Source organism: Prinia subflava, chromosome 5, assembly GCF_021018805.1.
Source record: "Prinia subflava isolate CZ2003 ecotype Zambia chromosome 5, Cam_Psub_1.2, whole genome shotgun sequence".
In the NCBI taxonomy this organism is placed as follows: domain Eukaryota; kingdom Metazoa; phylum Chordata; class Aves; order Passeriformes; family Cisticolidae; genus Prinia; species Prinia subflava.
In genome coordinates this window covers 23,069,845-23,087,433 of record NC_086251.1, presented here as the reverse complement: position 1 = coordinate 23,087,433, position 17,589 = coordinate 23,069,845, and the positions used below count along the sequence as shown (strand labels likewise).

The 17,589-nt window shown below is 47.9% G+C and overlaps 1 protein-coding gene across 5 annotated transcripts in view; it reads right to left on the bottom strand.

Moving 5' to 3' along the window:
* Window positions 1–13,229, bottom strand: part of CD82 (CD82 molecule) — a 39,479-nt gene extending 26,250 nt beyond the window's left edge. Inside the window, exon 1 of one of the 5 annotated variants that reach the window (XM_063398364.1) lies at window positions 13,091–13,229. The gene's annotated coding sequence lies outside the window, so the exon portion shown is untranslated. Of the gene's footprint in view, window positions 1–461; window positions 598–1,906; window positions 1,969–12,520; window positions 12,656–12,812; window positions 12,938–13,090 lie in introns of those variants that run through there. The other 4 variants (XM_063398366.1, XM_063398362.1, XM_063398365.1 and 1 more) reach the window with 4 other exon arrangements.
* Between the last annotated feature and the right edge of the window lie 4,360 nt (window positions 13,230–17,589).

Sequence of the window (17,589 nt, the reverse complement as noted above, 5' to 3'; positions counted from 1 at the left end):
GGGAAGTGATCAGATATTTATAAACAACTATCATATCGTTAAAAAGAAACCAAGCCCACAGTTCAGTATCAAAGTGCAGCAGAGGTTTTAGAAGTGTGTTTTTATCTCTGTTTACAAGCAGTGTAACACGTTTTGAGAACATCTGGCCTTCACACTTCAGTTTGAAATCCAACATTTAAGTAGGTCTTCAGTCCCTACAACTGGCAAATTGAGAAAGTTCTTTGCTATTTTCAGCCTACACACTCATGCTTGCACAGCATGACAGTATTTGCAGGACAGCATTTCTCTGATTTAAGCAAAACTTTCCATACATCAAGACCAGAGACAGAACTCTGCCAAAAAATGGGAGGAAAAAACCAACCCCAAACCCCACAAACTGTACGAGAAGTCATCTGATTCTCCTCTCCCCCTACAAACAAACCAACAAAAAAAAAAAAAAAAAAAGAAATTAATCAACTTACCAAAAACAGCAGACAGGAGAAATAGCCAAAAGTACAGTTTAGTGGACTTTCTCTTTTTAATTACCACGTATTAGAATGTTAGTTGTGCAACAAGCTGTGCAGGTCAGGTCCAGAAAGAGGTCTCCACACTGACTAAAGCCAGCACACAATGCAGTAAAAATGCAGAGTTTTCACAAAACTGGTTGGGCAACTCTGTCACTTGACTACATTGGCTCTTTAATCGCTTCAACAACAAGACCAGCTCAGCTTTGTTTTCTGCACTTGGGGCTGCCAGGCTGCAAAGCTAACCTCAGAAATGGATGTGCCCACCAGCTCCCACATCTGTCAGTGGCACCAGTGTGTCAAAAGCAGTCCCCCTGCTCTGGCGTGCCCTCACAGAGGAGCAAAAGCTGTGAGCAGGACCTGCACTCCAAACTGCAGCAGGGAGCCCAGCACACGCAAGGAGTACTCTGCTTGTGCTCAGGTAAGCTTCTCCCAAGCATGGCTCTGCAGCACAGGGGATGCTTCTAAGTGTTTCCCCGTGCCAGTCATCAGCCTGGAAATCCCAGGTGAAAGTACAGGCACAGGACAGAGTCCCCTGCCTTCCTTCTCATGCAAGCAATGCCTTGGAGGTCAACAGATCTCCTCCAAGGAGTTGCACAATATCCCTCCCAATGCCACTTGGCTTGAAGACACCTTCCTCAGACTCAGCAGCTTTTTCTCCCTGCCAGAGCACCCAGAAGCTACCCCAATCCAGGCAGGAAGAAAGCCTTTTTTTTCTATGTTATGAAACAGCAACAGAGATTGTGAGACTTAGGTAGGAGCTAGGTACTATAACTGATTTTTATCTTTCCTGCTTCCTCCTCCCATAAAATGCAAGAGGGTCAAGGTCGAGGACTTTTTACTGTAAAGTTCCTTTTCCAAACAAACTGGTTTTCAGGTACTTCCATTTTCTCAGATACTAGGGCAAATAACTAGTGGGTGATTAGATTCAGCACACCCATGACAAACATGTTTCTGAAAAGTTACAGCATCTGCTTGACCTGGGAAATGAGTTTTCCTACTCTCTTGGTTCTTTCCAGGAATTAGCAGAGAAAGTAGTTTTACTTCAAGGGCAGGAAGTTTTCCACAGCTTAGCAACTTGTGCAGCACTTAAACAAACAACTTCTCTCTCCCCTCTGCTTATTGAGTCTTCAGACCAAACACCTCCACAGACAGGTGGATGGGACTGTGTAGAGCTGGGCACCAGCACCCGGCATAGGAAGGAAGCTGAGCTTACTCTGCACCACTCCCAGTAATTCCAGGTTCTCCTGGAGTTCATTTCATACCTGAAGCCAGACACTTCTAGAAGTGAAAGCACTACAGATAGCCTATTCAGAAGGGCATAGGGCAATGAGCACTCCCTTGTCCTTCTCAGATTAAACCTCTGGAGGAGCTCAGACACCCTGCCAAACTATCTGACTCACCAGAGCAATGAAGTCTCCTGCAGCTGACAGCCCACTGGAGGATGGAAGTGTCTTTTGCACCAGGATTCTCCCTAAGACCTCTCCCTGGAGAGTACATCCACACGGTCTCAAGTGGCAGAAAGAAGAAAGAAAAAAAAAAAAAAAAGAAAAAAAAAAAAAAAAAAACAAAAAAAAAAAAAAAAAAAACAAAAAAACAAAAAAAAAAAACACAACACGAAGAAACCAAAAACCCAAAACCCACCACAAAGCAAACAGAAGAGGCCTCTGGCTTGTTATTCCAAATGACTGTGAAGCTTTAGAACCAAGTAATCTTCCTTGAACAACAGAAGAGACAGGCTAGTAGTCTACTTTAATCATATCACATGCTTTGTATCAGATCCTTTGCTAATAGGAAGGCACTGATCTAAAGAAGCTGAGGTTTTAACCCTTTAGCCCACAGGTTAAGTAGTGCTGGAAAAGTACTGCAAACCCATCATGACTGGAAAGTGAAAAGAAATCTTACTGGCACAGGAAAGGGCCTCAGGACTCAAGGGGGTACATCTTTAGGCATTTATCAGAAATGGTTTCTTTAATATTTGTAATTTTAGGAAACTTTGGTTTTGCCAAATAGACTATTTGCTAATATGTAGCTACCTGAACTACTCTTGTGACCCTGCTAGTACTCTGGCACTGCTACATGGGATTCTAGAGCAGAAGAGCACAGATCAACAGCTGTAACCATCTCCCCTCCTCTGCAAGGTCTGCCCTACCATCACCACGGGCCTCCAGCCTGAAGGGTCCCACTGCAGGCTGACAGTAAAGAAATCAGAAATAAAAGATTCCTGCTAGATTCTCACACAAAGTACCTCATGATCTTTCCCAGATTTACATACCAGGGAAGACAAGAGAGGCAACTCAGCCAAACCATTTGTTACAAGCAGACAGGGCCAGCTGAGCCTGGGGTGTCCAAACTCAGTGGAACAGAATCACACACACTGTGGCAGCAGTGATACAGCTACAGAAGGTCACTCCCGGACCCAGCCTCTGCCCCAGAAGAGGCTGTACTTCCACCAGACCATCCCAGGGTCACAGGAGACCTTGTGCCCTGCTGGAGCGTGGTCTGCCCTGCTGACGAAGGGAGCATTGTCACAGTCTCAGTGAAGATTTCACAACATCCTGAGTTTCATGCACAGATGCCAGTTGACACTACCAAAGGGTACGAATGACAAGAGAAAGCTGGAACTATAAAAAGCTCCTGAGGAAGATATTCTGTCTTAAGCAGCCCCTGTTTCCAAAATGATGACATACAGAGGGCAGGAGGGCAAGAAAAGCCCTAAAGTGCAGGACTTCAAACCACAGATATTTTGAGTCATTTCCTGGTATTCAGAAACATTCACCTCAACCACATTTTCCCTCTCCAACATCACGGTAAATCATACGAACAGTTTCACATTTGTTATGGCAGGACCTGGCCACAACAGCCAAACCCCTTGCTGTCCTGATCACTCTGAGGATGTAACTCAGAAGCTATTTCAAACCTTGCTCTGGAACAGTCAGTCCCACCAGGGGCTGCTGTACAGTTTCTCAGAAGGACAGCACCATTGTCTAGCACTTTTTCCTTTCACCTTTAGAGAACACTCTCCTCATGCCAAGCTCTTCCAACAGAAGACAGAAAAGGGAAAAGAAGGCAACATTGTACAGCAGTAAAGAGCAACGCTGTGAGGAGCACGAATAACACAGCATGAGCTGTTACAGAAGCTGCAGCAAAGCTGCTTTGTTCCCAGGCTAAGCATTTTAGGAAGTGAAATGCCACAATAAGAAATCTCAGCAGACAAGACTGGAAAACAAAGGGGTCCTCTAGAAAACAAAGAGGTCCTCTAGAAAACACTTAGCCAGCTGGAAGAGATACCCAAAAGCTTTTGGTTGCACGTCTATGAAGATGGGCCTGGACTCTAAGGCAGGCTGCAACACCCAGAGGTTTTGCTACCCTGATGATTGTTACATTAGCATGCAGGTAATCCCAGCAGAGTTAATTAGAGCAATACAAGAACATTGATTAGTGATCGACCTGCCACCTGCAGTTAAGATCACACCTCCAACACCATCCCAAAAAAAAGAAAATAATTAATCCTTCAAAGCAATACATGTGTATGTTCTGGACAGAACTGTTTCAAGCCAAGAAGAACAGACATATGGGATAGGTTCCCTAGGAATTTGGCAGTTAAAAAAGACAGCAAGACTTTGAAAAGCTGGGTCTGTTTTGGGAAAAAGAGGGGCCTCCTTGGAGTCTGTAGACCTATGCACAGTGGTCTGGAAAACGGGTCCAGCTGAACCTGAACCAAGAGAGAGGTTGGGTGGCCTTTTCTTTCCTGAAAAGGTCTCCTTTTCTATATTTAGAGCATAAATATTTCATAAGGCTATTTGATGGAAGAATGCTAGAAGAATAAGATGGAAAAGAGTAGTTCAGAGGTATTTACTTTAAAATAGGAAAGAACACAGCATAACTAATTTACAAATAATCCAGTGAGCCTCAGTGCAGACATAAATGCTCCCATTTCAGGGGGAAAAATAAGCAGGCTGTTCCATCTTTAATCAGTAAGTCATGACTGAGGCTAAGACTACTTTTTAATATGATTGCAGACAATTTTTTCTTACTTGCCTCTATCCCACTGCATTGTTGTCTTTCCCCTCCACAGCTCACCTGGTTTTACTTCACATCAGCTCCACAATTTTTTTGATCAAGCCAAACTCATCAATCACCAAAAACTACAGCAAGGGGTCTCATGCATGCTCCCTGGGCAGGTTATGGTTGTCACACATGGCTCCCTCTGCCCCCAGCATACACATCCACCCTCGCTAGTGCAGCAGCTAGAAACTCAGCCCAGGAAAGCCCCATTGCCTGCTCCTCCTCTGATGGGAGGCTGCCAGGAGGAGAACCACCCATCACAGGGCACCAGGGCTCTCCACTGAGATCCTGGGAATAACCATCAGACAGCACTGCAATAACAGAGCTGCCGACCTGGCTCAGCTCACACATGGCTGCACAGGCTGTTCTTCCTGACAGCAAACACCCTGTGGCAAAGGCTGCCTCTCTTCTGGGCAAACAAGGAGCAACTGTTCAAGCTCCCATGGGACAGCACTGGGTGCATGGCCATCTACTCGTATACACACCTGGGGGGTCTTGACAGTGGCTGACAGCTGGGATAGGAAGGGGTTTCCTATCTGCCTGAAGCTACACTAAGCAGGAACCTAGTGTTTTACTGCAGGATCACATCTAAATCACTGCCACAACAGCCTCCAAAGCTGCAACACGATGGTAATGAATGCAGAAACACTCAGGCTCTGAGGCCACCAGCGGGACTGCAGCACCAAATCAAAGAAACCTTTTGAGGTCTTGGACTTGGGAATTAAAGCAGATTGCCACTCCTCAAAATAGCCCTTCTTTGATATAGTCTCTTCTGTCAAGGCAATACCAGTTTGATGCAGTTTTTGACATTAAAAAATTCCCATGGAGTTTTGGCAAATGCATTTTGTCACCTCAGTTTCATTCCAGGAAGCCGTGAGTCACAACACCTCCCCCAGGGAAAAAGGGCGAGAGGAAACTCTGACGTTTCAGGTCCCCTCACATCAGGCAGGAGAAGCATCAGCAGCTGTGGGCATCACCGCCAACCCCTCAGGAGCAGCCAGGACCACCCCCATTTTATCTGCACTCCCACAAGGTGTTCCGACCCTTGGGAGGATGTGGGGCGAAGGAGCTGCTGAGCTCTATGTGTGGGGAGCAGCCACCCCTGCAGCAAGTCTCACGGAGGGACTGGGGTTCACTTGCAGGGCTGATCTATCACACAGGGCTCCACTCCCCCACAGCACCCGCCTGCAGGAACTTCTCTTGTAGCTGCAGCCTCCCCAGAGAAGTGCAGCAGACCCAGGGAAGGACTGTGCCTTTACCTTGTTTCACACAGCTCACCAGGGCTTCTCCACATAGCTGTGGTCTAGCACTGTTCCACATAGCAGCTGTCGAGCAGAAGTCTCCTCTAATTAAAAGAGCTTCCTCGGGGAATAGGCAGATCTACTGCACAGCTCAGAGTGCTCTTTAGTTATTCCATGTGCATAGCTGCAAGCCGGCATCAGAAATGGACCTGAATGCAAAGAAGAGTCCAGCAGCCTCTTAGGCTGTTGGAAAGCACATTTAGGCAGCTGGAGTTCTGGTTGGGGTTCTCTCCCACGAAAGACTTCAGATGTGAGCATAATTAGAATTCCTGCCTGTCTTTAAGTCCCAGTTTCTTCAAGTGTGCAGCACAGATGCTGCAGGACAGTTCCCATATCTGTTTGGTCAGTGCAAAATACAAGGCAGTAGCAAGGGCAAACAGCCTTGCCAACCTGCAGGTCAGCAGTCTATCTCCTTAATCCAAGTCCTTCCTGCTCTGCTTTTGTTTTTTTTACAGGGAGCCTAGCTCTATGACACAGAAGAAAGCAAGTGAGGGGACAAAGAGGCCAAGGAAGCACACTGGGAAGTTGAGGACATTCCAGCAAAGCCACCCAAGACTGACTCATCACCAGCAACTTCAATCCACAACAGACACATGACCAGTTGAACAGCAGGCAGGAGGACACTTTGTGCCACAGCAGCCCATGAAAGATGCCCCAGAACCAATGCAGCCCTAGAGCCCGTGTCCTGTCACCACACTAGCCAGAAAAGCACCCTTTTGGGCAAAGAGTACTCTCCAAATTAATTGATGACAAGCAGAGAGGAGAGGAGCAGAGCAGTCTGCATGGTGACTTTGGAAAGCAAGCATGTTAGTTCTGGGGACCAAAGTAAAAAAAAACCCTTGATACTGCCACCACTGAATACAGAACTTCTTTTCTATTTCTTTCTACACACATCCTAAGTAATGCTAAGTAAGCCATATGCAGGACCAAGGAGAAATCAGAAAAAAAAAAAATCATGTAGTGAAATAAAACCTCCGGTAGCCCCCCCCAATGTTCCAATGCTAGCTGAGATCTTAGAAGGCTTTGGAGGAATATTTCAGGGACAGGACAAAGGATCCAAAAGAGGCTCTGACTCCCAGATGTAGTTCAAGACGTTTATTCCAGGTGGTTTCCAGAGGGGAAAGAGGGCGAGTACGGAAGAAGAGGGCCTTATCTAGGCTTCTGCTAAGGAGAGATAATTGGAACACAGCCAATAAGGTCAGAAAGAGGAGGAAGGGTTAAACTATGTGGTTACAGGCTCTAGGGGTCTCTGAGGGGGGAGAAACCATTTCCTAGGGGAATGCAACAATCTAGGAAGGGAATAAGATTCCTAACACAAAGTTTTTCCTCTATTACTAGAACATTTAGAAACAGAAATGCCACAAAAGGTACAAAAGCTTCCCTGGAAAGCTCTACCTAGGGCACTGAGGCATTTTGTGCAGTAGTAGAGATAAGCTAGTCAATTTAAACTTTGCAATTGATTCCCAACAAAACTGGTAACTATCTATCACAGGAGACATATCAGCTCTGGGCATTTAGGATTTCCATATTCTTATATTATGAGATGACAGTAGCAGCCCTTGAAGTCCTAGTCAAGTACCAAGATGCCCTTTCCACACCTCCCCAGCATGCTGTTCCAGCAGATCTGCACCAACACAGCTCAGGTGGTGGCCCCAGAGCAACCTAATGCACAAAACAGCAGCTCACTCAAACCTGTGCCAGTCTGGTGCACAAGCCCAAGCAAAACCAGCATCCTAGAGCAGCTTGCTTTTAAAACTAGACAGAGCAAGTGCTGCATGAAGCCTTTTCTGTAGAGACAGCAGCTGAGGCCATCAAATTCCTGGGTGGTCTCTTGAATCCATCCTGGCAAGGGCACAGAAACCTCATGGACCACAGAGGTGGTGACCAAAGTAAGGTGCTGGAGAAGAACATGCTGAGGTCCAGTCACTGTAAACCCTTTTCCAGACCAACTCTGGTAAACAGCCTCCTTCATTCCCAACAGGCAAAGCTACTTTACAGCATATTCGGCCCCTGATGCGCCAACCCCTCTAAGATAATTCCTTTCCTTTCCCAAACTACCTCCTTGGCAATGGATGGGGAGCAGGAGGAACCAAGGGCAGTTCCCAGCTCCAGCTGTGGGAAGATCAGCTCGGCTCAAGGTGTGTCAGAGCTCATCTGCTCTTTTAAACAGACTTGTTTTGCCTACAAAGGGAACTCCCCCTTATATAACTTCAAATCTTCAGGCTGCTGGATATCCTAATGTATACAGTTCATCCCAGATCAGCATTTCTCCAGTACACATGGCCATGGGATTATCATCATACTGGAAGAGATCAGCAATCTGCTTACAGCTCAGTAGCAATTTTGCAGTAAAGGGTAAAGCGCTTTCATGATGCACCTGCCTCAAGGCTGTGCTGCAAAGCAGGTAAAATCAGCAGTCCAATAGCATCCTTAACAAATTCCACCGTGTTTATGTGCAAGGCTCTTCCTCTGGTCCTTCTCAGCTCCTTAAAGACAGACAAGGCACTTACCACACCAGCAACTTTCAGAAATTAAGTACATGCACTGGACTTTGGTTTGACATGCTTTTAAATGGTGATGTCCCAGTAGGTGATGCCCCAGTTCTGAAGCTCCATCAAGGAGACAAGGAACTAGAACACTCAGCCAGCAAGCCTGTGCACGCACCTCTTCCCACAGGACAAAGCCCGTCCCCAGCTTAGTCTCCTTCTCTTTCTCCCCTCTATCTGCTTTGGAAGCGCCACAAACCACCCAGCTTCCCTGGCTCTGTGGTGTTCAAAAACACACATGCTTGGGTTCAGAGCTGGCAGTCTCCAATTCCTGCTCCAATCCCCACAGGCTACTGTTTTATTCCCTTTTTCTTCTGTGATCAGCCAGGCAGTCCCTTCCGCAGAGCTGCTCACAGTAACGCCTCATCCTTCGTCCAGAAAATTAGCTAGCTCTGAACCTGACAGTGCACACAAGAAGTGATTTAAGCAATCTCCACTACGCAGTTCCTTTGCTTCACTTATCACCCCATCTAGACTGAAGTCAGCCATTAACTGCTTCAATGTTTCCAAGCCCTGATAGCCCAGAGAGCTTTCAGCAAACAGGCTCTGCCACCGCCAACCAGCCGTCAAGGAACTGCTGGCGCTGACTGTGCCTCCTGTATTATTCCTTTTACCATGCCAAGAGAGCCTGTAATTTTTAGCCTTTCCTCCATTTCATTCCCTCTAAGAATACAGAAGAGCCAAAAAGAGACAGAGTGGTTAGGTAATGACTGCATCTCATTACACAGCTGCTAAAGGAAAGGTGGCTCACTCAGCCATCCCTTCACACGTATGTCATTAATCAGTAGCCTGTAGAAAGCTCCAATCCCACATTCCTCCAACAGATGCATTAGAGCAAGGACACAGTTTATTTCTTTGCCCATTAAAGCTGACAACCACGTGGTGGTGGGCAGGATACTGGACTCAGCTACCCCTTTGCTGCACAAAAGGACTCCAGATCTCTGGATGGCATGATCCATGTTCAGAGACAAATTAAGGCAGGGAAGGAGAAGAAGGGGATACAGATGTCATGCTCTTATTTTGAGAGATGAAGTTAAGGCACTCTAGGGTGAATGTCATAATTCCTGGCAGTAGTAAGTTAGTTTTGGTGCACATAAGTTTTTCCACAATGGAAACTGAGGAGTAAGTGCAAGAAGGCTGTGGCTCCAATCACCACTTGTTACACAGGCCCACTGGAAATATCGCTACCTCCTCCAGCCTTCCAAGCTACTCAAACAAAGACTGAGCCCCGACAGACCCACCCCCTCCAGCACCTCCCACTCAACAGCCAAGGGAAACCAGACCAGGAAAAAAGTGGCTGCCATGCCCCAGGCACAATTAAAGTGGAGCAATAATTACAGCTTCAGATAGCATGGGGCATGATCCAAGTCCCAGCATCCCCCTGGTATTCCCTTAACAGACCCTATCCCATCAGTGCCCAAAGGTCTTTGTGGCAATGCCTTTTGCCTGTGCTGGGTACTTCCTGCTGTAACTTGTAACCTGCTGCTGCCAGCAGGCACCAAGAACCACGGCCATGGTTTGAAAAGTGCCCCAGGGCCTGTGGTTACCAGAGGTCTGTGAAACTCCCAGCTGCATCCCTCTGACTTACACATCTACTGGATGAACACCTGCAGTCCTGGGTACACCCTTCCTGCCTTACAGCTGTGATATCAGGACATGGAGAAACAGAAGAGTGATGAAAACTTTCCTTGGTTACAATCAGATGAGAAATTTCATGTGAAACCCCCCCTTGCACTTGCAAGAGCTTGAAGCAGTGAGGTTTGATTAGCAGGGACAAGAAAACCTCCATGGAGCTGTGGGGAGGCCTCGTTAGGCCACCAGCTTACAAATGTAGGTCACACTACACCTGCCTGGCACCCGAGAACTAAAATAGAGACAATAACAGTAACGAGGAGAGTCCAGATGAGCCACATCACTAAAGCCGCTAAATCCTCTTAGGGGAGGAGCTTCCATGCAGCAGGACCGAGATTGCCCACAGGGAGGGCTTTCTCCAGGCACTCAGCTCGCGTCTTGCTCTATTTCTGTCACACGCAGGTAAGAAGCCGAGCAAACGCTGCAAGACTTCACCCAGCTCTGCAGCACAGGGGTGGGAATGTCATCTCAGCGTCCCCAGAGCGCTTGACAAGGATGGACAAACCCAGCCAAAGAGGGGTTTAGGTCCAAAGAGCCTACACCAAGCAAAGGTATTTTTGTAGCGTCATCCCTGACAGAGGTGTTAAATGACACAATGTTAGGAGTGAGGAGAGGCTACCCACTTCTCTGAGCCACTCCAAATCCAAACATAGGCTTGCAGTGCAGTTGGCAAAGGTTCTTGCATGAGCAAGCACCCACAGATTTTTTTTTCTTTTTTGTAAAGAAGCGCAACTGGAGGTCTAGGAGTTCCTGCTCCAGCCAAAGGACCAAAAACAAATGTAAATGTTAAAAACTACCTCACTGTTGCAGGAGGTTCTGCTATGGAACACTGGCAGGTCTTCCGAAGCCTATGCAGTGACACTGCAGAACAGGTCACTGACTGTACCACCCAATGCCCTTCTGCCTCATTAACACTTTCTTCCCATTTAGCGCTCATGAAGTATTTAGCAAGAGCTGAGTAATTTGTCATTTTTACAGTTTGTCATATGCTTGACATCAGCATACAGCAGCACACTACTGAGACTGCCCCTCACACTAGACACCTCCATCTAGATTTTCAGATCAGTGTTCCTACACTTTCACCTTGTAGTCCACCAAAATTATTTCAGCCACAGGCTTCTGCTTGAAAGTTCTCATGCAGTGAGCAAGCTTCACAACAGCAGGTTCACATCTCAGGCTTTGAAGGGGATTTTTCTTAAGCCCAAAATGTCTGAGAAACTAAAAAAAAAAAAAAATGGAGAGGAAGTACCACTGATGGCAGAATGCAAGACAGCACTCTCCAGCTGTTCACCCTCTCTTGCACAGAAGCACATGGGTGTTGTCAGAAGCTAACAACCCAGAGACCTCACAAGTAGTGGGATGTGTTACATGCCTGTGAACCTCTACCCTCAACAGCACCTCAAACATCAGCTCTTCTCTGCAGCCACTACCTCCAAGAGCACTCCAACAGGACACAGCCCCCCACTTGCACAGCCAGTAAATTTCAAGCTGTCATCTTATACACAAATATGCTAGAGCTCGTCCAAGACATAGGAACACTTTATCCTAACCTAGCTTTACAATTTACTGAAGCCAATGTTTAGATTTCAGGGTGGTTGGGTTTGGGGTTTTGGGTTGTTATTTTTTGTACCAAACACCCCATTTTACACGAAAGCATACACAGCAGATCTTTAACGCTCTGAGACAGAATCAGCATGCCTGGAGTGCAACAAGCCGCTACCCCCTTATCAACAGATTTGTTACCAGCAACATTGCAAATGCAATTCGCATTTACAACATCTACCCAGCTCTTGAACTGCAAGCACTGCTCTCAACTCCTCACAGGGATTTTAAAAAGGACGAGGGGGAAAGGGACACAGCAGGCTGGGCCAGCACCAGATTTCTTTAGTCGTAATAGGGTAAGATCGCTACCGAAGCATCTAGTGCACATCTTGGAAATCAATCAAGACAGAGCCGACTGAAGCCAGCTGTATGCCCGGTCTCACCAGCAGGCAGCAGAGGCACTCGGCCGACAGCCCCGCACAGCAGCAAGCCGCCGGGCCAGCAGGACCCGCTGCACCTGGCCCCGGGCTCTCTCAGGTCACACACCAGCTGCGCCAGGGGACCACAGCTCAGCCCCCGACTCGAGTGTGGCGGGGCGCGCCTGGGAGCGCCCGGCAGCGGGACTGGCGCCCCGAGAGGCTGCCCCGGCGCCGCACATCCCCGGGAGGGGCGCGGGGCTCCCCGGCGCTGCCGAACCGCCGGGGGCTACCGAACCGCAGCGGGGGCTCCCGCCCCGGCCACCAGAAACCCCCGCAGAAAACCCCCGGGAAGTCCCCGCCGGGCACAGACCCCGTCCCGCCGCGCCGGGACCCCCGGGTCGAGGGGAGCGGGGTGTGCGGGCAGGGCGGAGGGGGTCCCGGCCCGCGCCCCCCTCCCGTGCCGCCCCGCTCCCCGGCCCCTCCAGGGCGGGCGGCCGCAGCGCGCCTACCTGCTCTGCTCGGCGGGCTGGGCACGGCTGAGCTCGGCGGAGCGCTCCCCCCTCCGCCGATGTGGCCCCCGGGGCGGAGCCGGCGGCTGCGCTGAGCCGGCCCCGGGGCGGGCCCCCGCCCCCGGCCCTGCCCGGCCCCGCCGGGCCCTGCGCGGAGCCGCCGGGGCGCTCGGGCCGTGCCGTGCCCGTGCGGTGCTGCGGCCGCCCAGGGTCCCGCGCAGCGCCCGGCACTGCCCCTCCGAGCCCACGCTGCTCGCTCCTCGCACCGAGTCTCACGTTTTCCACTGCCCACCTGTGAGGCCTCAGCCCGTGCCTCCTCCTCTGCACCTGAGACCAATTCACCCCGCTCCGCCCGGGCAGGTGGCTAGGCAGTGCGCCGGGGCCCTTTGCCCTGCTCGCCGCACTTGCCGTGGGCCCGTCTCCTCCGCGGGCCCCCTGTCTGGCCCATCACGTAGGTGCAAGAAGCGCACACACACAAACACCCCTTCAACCCCCGTCTGGCAGCTCGTGTGGTGCTGCGAGACGCGCGCTGTGGCTCCCTGCCCAGTGAAAGCAAGCCTGATGACCCACCGAAAGATTTTTCCAGTGGGCAATTTCGCTGCCCCAATGAATCCTGTAAACATCACCCGGGCTGCACATTGTTCCCCCTCCAAACCCCGTTAAGCTCTTGTTTGCCCCAGTGCCTCCAGCACTGTGAAGATGGTGAGCTGTTCGCATGCTGCGGCTGCTGTTTGCTCTGCTGACCAGTGCCGCTGCATTGTTTCCATGGGCTTCTCTGTTTTGTGTGGTGTATCCGCTCTGCGCAGCAGGCACCAAGCTCAAACCACCAGCTCTTTGTTCTTGGCACGTGGCGTAATTAGCCCAATGGGATCCTGCCTCTTCTCTACTGGCAGAACGCAAATAAAAATAAAAGTGGTAAGGCAACCTAACAGCAACAACAATGTGATCCTCTGAAAATCCTCATTTTGGAGATACTGAAACCAAACCAATCAAGCCGATCCTAACATGAAGGAAGGTCAGGAGCTCCCCCACCCTTTTGAGGAGCAAGATTCCTCACTTTCACGTGTTCTGCTGTCCTGGCAGGAGGAGGACCAGCCAGCTCATGCAGCTCAAGGTCCCAGTCTGCATTCCTGGGGGCAGCAAAAACCGGTTTGGCTTTTGCATCGAGACAGGTGCACAATGGCCACTCTACTGTCTTCTAACGAGATGCCTCTTGGTCATCTTTCTGTGTCTGAAGGCTGATTCCTTACTATCCTGCCAGGCTTTGAAGGAGAAAAAAAAAAAAAGTCCTTCTCTGAGCTGTGGGCTGTGCTTTATTCATTGCATCTCCTTGACTTTCATTCTGGTATTTAGAGCCCCATCCAGTCCAAACCTTTCCCTGCGGCTTCAAATCATTTCTTCTGGTACCAGGATTAAACACATCCTTCTTCCCTTTTTCAGCAGTGGCTATCAGCAGCCTTCCCATTAGCCTGTACTTTATCCTGTGGCCATATTTTTTTGTAAGAATAAGCATGTGGTCATGTAATGGGCAAAGCCAAGCCACATAGCAAGTTGTCCTTCATACATGGAGAGGAGGGGCCATGGGAGGAGGCTGCACCTGAGAGCAGGTGTCACCTGCTGAGTGCCACACACATTGTGTGCTCCACACCCTCCTCTGTGCCACCAGCAGGTAACTGCAGGCTCATCAGATGGCATGAGGGCTGGGCTGGGGAGAGGGCATGGAAATGCAGGTGCTGACGCAGAAGAGGGACATTAAGGTGGAAGTGAAATGACGCGCTGCAAAGGGGTTTTTGTGGGTGTGGTCTCACCACACCCGTTCTGCAGCTTCTCACAGCAATACCAGGCTATCCATGGCCTGCAAACTGTGTAATTTTGCTCAGACTCCTTGCTCATACCAAAAAACTTTGTAAGGCCAGTTGTTACTGTCTGAGACAAGGACAAATTATGCATGACAATTATTTGGGGCAATATCTGAAAACTCATTTACAACCCGTCTTGGGGACTGTGTGTTTCTGGAAACCAGCAGCCCTCCAGCATCTCTTTTCAAGCAGAATTAGTGTTCATTACAAACACTTCTATTCTCACACATAATATTAAGAGTACATTTTCTTTACTCCCTCTCTCTGTAATAGTCTTTGTCTTTAATTCAAACATCTGCTCAGGCTTATGCCTGTACTCTGTAAGTCAGAATGCTTACCTATAAAGGCACAAGGCTGAGTGGGGCAGGTAAAATAGCATCTGCCTGTTCTTATATTTAGTCTTTCTCATCTCTGTGCTGACAGATTATCCAAGCCTACAGGTACTGAGCATGTAGCTTGTTTCTGATTCTTACAAAAATTGTCCTACTTTGAGGAAGGAAGCCTGGGCTCAAAATATTTCCCCTGAGGATTAGTGCAAAGGCTGTTTCTTAAAGAAAATGGGTTTTAAATAAAAAGTGATTACAAGGTGCAGTGCAAATGGATTGTGCCAGCAGCTCTGGTGCCTGAATTCGTTTGTGTCAGAGGCTTTGAGAATGGGATACATGTTAGCAAGGGCAGTGTGGGAATATATATGCATCAGTGATTGCATGCATAACTGGTTGTGCTCGAGTGCCACTCGGATATGAACCAATGAGTCTAGAGAAAGCATTAAGTCTATACCACTGCATTTGCTGAGAGAAGGGAATAGGTTTTAAGAGAGCTTCCAAAGTGCCTGAATTTTATTAGAAAGTCTGACGTGAATCATGCTCTTCAGAAGGCTTTCAACAGGGACTTGGCAGCACAGGAGAAACAGATCTACTGGGAGGTTGCAGCTAAGCTGTGCACAGATGGCAGACTAAGAGCCCAAGTATAAACAGCATCTTTCACAATGTACACATCAGGCTGGATTCTCAGCTAGTGATTAGACAAAAGTGCTTGTAAGAAAACACCCAGGTTCGAGAAACCCACCATTATGTGGCATATAAGGCCGAAAACTGAATACCATTTCAAAGGGAGCCAGACACCAGCCAGTGGGCCATTGAGCCAAGCAATCTGCTTTGCCTTGGGCCATCTTCATTTCAAACACAAACAACAATAATTCCCTGTCAAATGAATGCTTTTTTTTTTAGGAAGAATTAATCTGTGTACCAATTCAAGCCATGGCCTATTCTGTGGGTAAACAAGGGAAGTCTGCACAGGCGTCCAAGTCCCTGTGATGCAGCTTCATAAAGGTTCTGATTCATTTGTACACAAAGTCTGTTTCCTCAGGCACGGGGGAATGCTAATGCCCTGCACAGAGCTGCCTGGCTGTGCATTTATGGCTGCTTGCAGCCTTGCCCAGGGTTGTGAGAAGCTGCACAGTTCCCACTGCTTTGCAATGGAAAACACAAAATATGGCACGGGTGGCTGCTAATTATGGGTGGCTGCTAATGATGGAGGGAGCTACAGCCTCCTCATTCTCTGCTGGTAAACCCATGTCTGGCTGGGTAGAGGCCATCCTGGACCAGCTCGATGCAAGCAAGAAACTTTCCACCATTTTATGTATAGGCAGCTCTTCATGTCTCTCTGAAGCTGGGATTAAAGGTCCCAGGGTTGTTATGCTACAGGCTACAGAGGGGAAGGGACCAAACTTCTTTTCTTTAGTCTCAGAGGATCTCTGAGAATAAGGGGGTTGAGTTGCAGCTGGCACAGATTGCTGCCCTGTGTTGCATGCACCAGAAGGAGGAAATTCGTCTTTGGCATTAGGGAGAAAAGAGAAACAGGAAGACACGTGGATTTCTAATGTTTGCATATCTATTTCCCTTTAAAAGTCTTTGAATTGGCCTCACATTACTGTGACTTGAAGAGACTTCTTTGGATTCTCTAAGGATTTCTTTGCTGACAGGGCCAAAACATTGAGTGGTCCAGGTGATGTAGTGACAAGGACTGTAATTCTGTAATTATCAGTACAAACAGACTAACTTAAAAAAAAAAAAAAAAAAAAAAAAAAAAAAAAAAAAAAAAAAAGTTGCTTTGACAAGGAGAAGACACTTCAAAAATAGAGCTAAGAATTTCTAGGGGTGGAGGGGGTGGTGTTTCTGTTTAAATTCCAACTTAAAATGACCAAACAATGTAGAGTTCATGGTTAGTTTCTGTTTGATAGCACAGTATAAAATAGAAAGAATGCAAAGCACTGTTTAAAATTACAGATTTTTTCAAGTTTAATTTGTAGTGTGTTCCTGGCACCGTAAGTGGAATACTCTTTTATTTGCCCCAAGCTGTGATTTACTATCATATTCATTATATAGAAATAATAATGGTAAGAGTGAACAGCAATAAAAGTGCTGTGCTTGCTGAAGCTTGTGGGGCAAGAGGGGACTATTTTAACTTGTATTAGGTGAAGACATGTTTTTCAAAAGGTATGTTTTCAGGACTAAAATATTTTTAATATTCTCTGTTTTAGGACTTTGAAGTGCACCGTAAAAAATCAACTTTAGTAAACTGATCTTATTTTCCTGATGACCAGTTGCCCTCCCCTGGCTGAAATGAGAAATGCAGGCAGTTTAAGTTTTCCAGAAGTTGGCACTTGAGTAAGCTAAAAGTTAACAGTTCTGCCAGAAGCACTATATAAGCAGATTTGTCCATAATTGGGTTATATTGGATCCTACTATGGATCCCTCACAGCTGACTATTACAGAGGTGACTGCACTCCCAAACCTTCTATTTTGCAAGAAAATGTTAATCCCCCTCAATAAGTGGTGGAAAATCCAGCACACAGGGATGTATCTTCCCAGGCACTAGATTTGGGGCTATTGAGCTCTACATTTTTGTGATCTGTTAAGCAGTAGCAAGTATGGAAGCATGTGCCTCCATACACATTGGATATCTATCTGACCCTTGAGATGGGAAATTTGCTGGAACAAATCATCAAGATCTACCACTCTATGCTTTCCATAATTTTTCCCTTTTTTAAAAAAATTCCTCTTAGAAATAAATCTCAAAAGATGTGTGAGCAGGTCACAGACGTCTCTGGATTGAGGAGAGTCCATGACTATTGCCATGTGCTTGCTCATTTAAGGCAGATAAGACAGAAAATGACTAGAAGGGTTTCAGAAATGCATCCCACTCACT